Source organism: Lissotriton vulgaris, unplaced genomic scaffold, assembly GCF_964263255.1.
Source record: "Lissotriton vulgaris unplaced genomic scaffold, aLisVul1.2 SCAFFOLD_1029, whole genome shotgun sequence".
Taxonomy (NCBI): domain Eukaryota; kingdom Metazoa; phylum Chordata; class Amphibia; order Caudata; family Salamandridae; genus Lissotriton; species Lissotriton vulgaris.
The window spans coordinates 519,573-523,656 of NW_028240638.1; positions in this window are offsets into that span (position 1 = coordinate 519,573).

Here is a 4,084-nt window from a genome sequence, read left to right on the forward strand (position 1 = left end):
TTAATAGTCTCTACCGTTAAGCCCCCAGCTCCCTGTCTCATTAATAGACTCTGCCGTTAAGCCTCCATCCCCCTGCCTCATTATTAGACCCTGTTGTTAAGCCCCCCACGTCCAATCTCATTAATAGACTCTGCCGTTGAGCCCCCATCACCCTGTCTCATTAATAGACCCTGTTTTTAAGCCCCCATCACCCTGTCTCAGTAATAGACCCTGTTGTTAAGCCCCCATCACCCTGTCTCATTATTAGACCCTGTTGGTAAGCCCCCCACTGTCCAATCTCATTAATAGACTCTGTTGTTAAGCCCCCTCACCCTGTCTCATTAATAGACTCTCCCGTTAAGCCCCCATCACCCTGTCTCATTAATAGACCCTGTTGTTAAGCCTGCATCACCCTGTCTCATTATTAGACCCTGTTGTTAAGCACCCCACTGTCCAATCCAATTAATAGACTCTGTTGTTAAGCCCCCATAACCGTGTCTCATTATTAGACACTGTCGTTAAGTCTCCCATCACCCTGTCTCATTAATAGATACTGTTGTTAAGTCTCCCATCGCCCTGTCTCATGAATAGACCCTGAAAGCATCCCACTGCCCTGTCTCATTAATAGACACGGCTGTTAAGCCCCCAGCAACCTGTCTCATTAATAGTCTCTGCTGTTAAGCCCCCAGCACCCTGACTCATTAATAGGCTCTGCTGTTAAGCCCCCAGCACCCTGACTCATTAATAGGCTCTGCCATTAAGCCCCCAGCAACCTGTCTCATTAATAGACACTGTTGTTAAGCCCCCAGCAACCTGTCTCATTAATAGACTCTGTTGTTAAGCCTGCATCACCCTGTCTCGTTATTAGACCCTGTTGTTAAGCCCCCACCGTCCAATCTCATTAATAGACTCTGCTGTTAAGTCCCCCATCGCCCTGTCTCATTAATAGACCCTTTTGTTAAGCCCCCATCACCCTGTCTCATTATTAGACCCTTTTGTTAAGCCCCCACTGTCCAATCTCATTAATGGACTCTGTTGTTAAGCCCCCATCACCCTGTCTCATTAATAGTCTCTGCCGTTAAGCCCCCATCACCCTGTCTAATTAATAGACTCTGCCATTAAGACCCATCACACTGTCTCATTAATAGACCCTGATGTTAAGCCCGCATCACCCTGTCTCATTATTAGACCTTGTTCTTAAGCCCCCACCATCGAATCTCATTAATAGACTCTGCCGTATAGCCTCCCATCGCCCTGTCTCAATAATAGACTCTGTTGTTAAGCCCCCATCACCCTGTCTCCTTAATAGTCTCTGCCGTTAAGCCTCCCATCGCCCTGTCTCATTATTAGACCCTGTAAGCCTCAATCGCCATGTCTCATTAATAGACCCTGTTGTTAATCCCGCATCACCCTGTCTCCTTAATAGTCTCTGCCGTTAAGCCTCCCATCGCCCTGTCTCATTATTAGACCCTGTAAGCCTCAATCGCCATGTCTCATTATTAGACCCTGTTGTTAAGCCCCCCACTGTCCAAATTCATTAATGGACTCTGTTGTTAAGCCCCCATCACCCTGTCTCATTAATAGACTCTGCCATTAAGCCCCCATCACCCTGTCTCATTAATAAACTCTGCCGTTAAGCCCCCATCACCCTGTCTCATTAATAGACCCTGTTGTTAGGCCCCCCACCGTCTAATCTCATTAATAGACACTGTTATTAAGCCCCCGCTGTCCAATCTCATTAGTAGACCCTGTTGTTAACCCCCATCACCCTGTCTCATTAATAGACCCAGTCATTATGCCTCCTTCGCCCTGTCTCTTTAATAGACCATGTAAGCCTAATCGCCCTGTCTCATTATTAGACCCTGCTGTTAAGCCCCCATCACCCTGTCTCATTAATAGACTCCGCCGGTAAGCCCCCATCACCATGTCTCATTAATAGACCCTGTTATTAAGCCCCCATCACCCTGTCTCATTAATAGACCCTGTTGTTAAGCCCCCATCACCCTACCTCATTATTAGACCCTGTTGTTAAGCCCCCCACCGTCCAATCTCATTAATAGACTCTACCGTTAAGCCTCCATCACCCTGTCTCATTAATAGACCCTGTTGTTAAGCCCCCCACTGTCCAATCTCATTAATAGACTCTGCCGTTAAGCCCCCATCACCCTGTCTCATTAATAGACCCTGTTGTTAAGCCTGCATCACCCTGTCTCATTATTAGACCCTGTTGTTAAGCCCCCACCGTCCAATCTCATTAATAGACTCTGCCGTTAAGCCTCCCATCGCCCTGTCTCAATAATAGACTATGCCGTTAAGCCCCCATCGCCCTGTCTCATTAATAGTCTCTACCGTTAAGCCCCCAGCTCCCTGTCTCATTAATAGACTCTGCAGTTAAGCCTCCATCCCCCTGCCTCATTATTAGACCCTGTTGTTAAGCCCCCCACGTCCAATCTCATTAATAGACTCTGCCGTTGAGCCCCCATCACCCTGTCTCATTAATAGACCCTGTTGTTAAGCCCCCATCACCCTGTCTCAGTAATAGACCCTGTTGTTAAGCCCCCATAACCCTGTCTCATTATTAGACCCTGTTGTTAAGCCCCCCACTGTCCAATCTCATTAATAGACTCTGTTGTTAAGCCCCCTCACCCTGTCTCATTAATAGACTCTCCCGTTAAGCCCCCATCACCCTGTCTCATTAATAGACCCTGTTGTTAAGCCTGCATCACCCTGTCTCATTATTAGACCCTGTTGTTAAGCACCCCACTGTCCAATCTCATTAATAGACTCTGTTGTTAAGCCCCCATAACCGTGTCTCATTATTAGACACTGTCGTTAAGTCTCCCATCACCCTGTCTCATTAATAGATACTGTTGTTAAGTCTCCCATCGCCCTGTCTCATGAATAGACCCTGAAAGCATCCCACTGCCCTGTCTCATTAATAGACACGGCTGTTAAGCCCCCAGCAACCTGTCTCATTAATAGTCTCTGCTGTTAAGCCCCCAGCAACCTGTCTCATTAATAGTCTCTGCTGTTAAGCCCCCAGCACCCTGTCTCATTAATAGGCTCTGCCATTAAGCCCCCAGCAACCTGTCTCATTAATAGACACTGTTGTTAAGCCCCCATCACCCTGTCTCATTATTAGACCCTTTTGTTAAGCCCCCACTGTCCAATCTCATTAATGGACTCTGTTGTTAAGCCCCCATCACCCTGTCTCATTAATAGTCTCTGCCGTTAAGCCCCCATCACCCTGTCTCATTAATAGACTCTGCCATTAAGCCCCATCACACTGTCTCATTAATAGACCCTGCTGTTAAGCCCGCATCACCCTGTCTCATTATTAGACCCTGTTGTTAAGCCCCCACCGTCGAATCTCATTAATAGACTCTGCCGTATAGCCTCCCATCGCCCTGTCTCAATAATAGACTCTGTTGTTAAGCCCCCATCACCCTGTCTCCTTAATAGTCTCTGCCGTTAAGCCTCCCATCGCCCTGTCTCATTATTAGACCCTGTAAGCCTCAATCGCCATGTCTCATTATTAGACCATGTTGTTAAGCCCCCCACTGTCCAAACTAATTAATGGACTCTGTTGTTAAGCCCCCATCACCCTGTCTCATTAATAGACTCTGCCGTAAAGCCCCCATCCCCCTGTCTCATTAATAGACACTGTTGTTAAGTCTCCCATCGCCCTGTCTAATTATTAGTCTCTGCCATTAAGCCCCCAGCACCCTGTCTCTTTAATAGTCTCTGCCGTTAAGCCCCCAGCACCCTGTCTCATTAATAGACTCTGCCATTAAGCCCCTAGCACCTGTCTCATTAATAGACCCTGTAAGCCTCCCACCACCCTGTCTCATTAATAGACACTGCTGTTAAGCCACCATCACACTGTCTCATTAGTAGACATTGCCATGAAGGCCCGCATCCCCCTGTCTCATTATTAGACCCTGTTGTTAAGCCCCCACCGTCCAATCTCATTAATAGACTCTGCTGTTAAACCCCCCATCGCCCTGTCTCATTAATAGACCCTTTTGTTAAGCCCCCCACTGTCCAATCTCATTAATGGACTCTGTTGTTAAGCCCCCATCACTCTGTCTCATTATTAGACCCT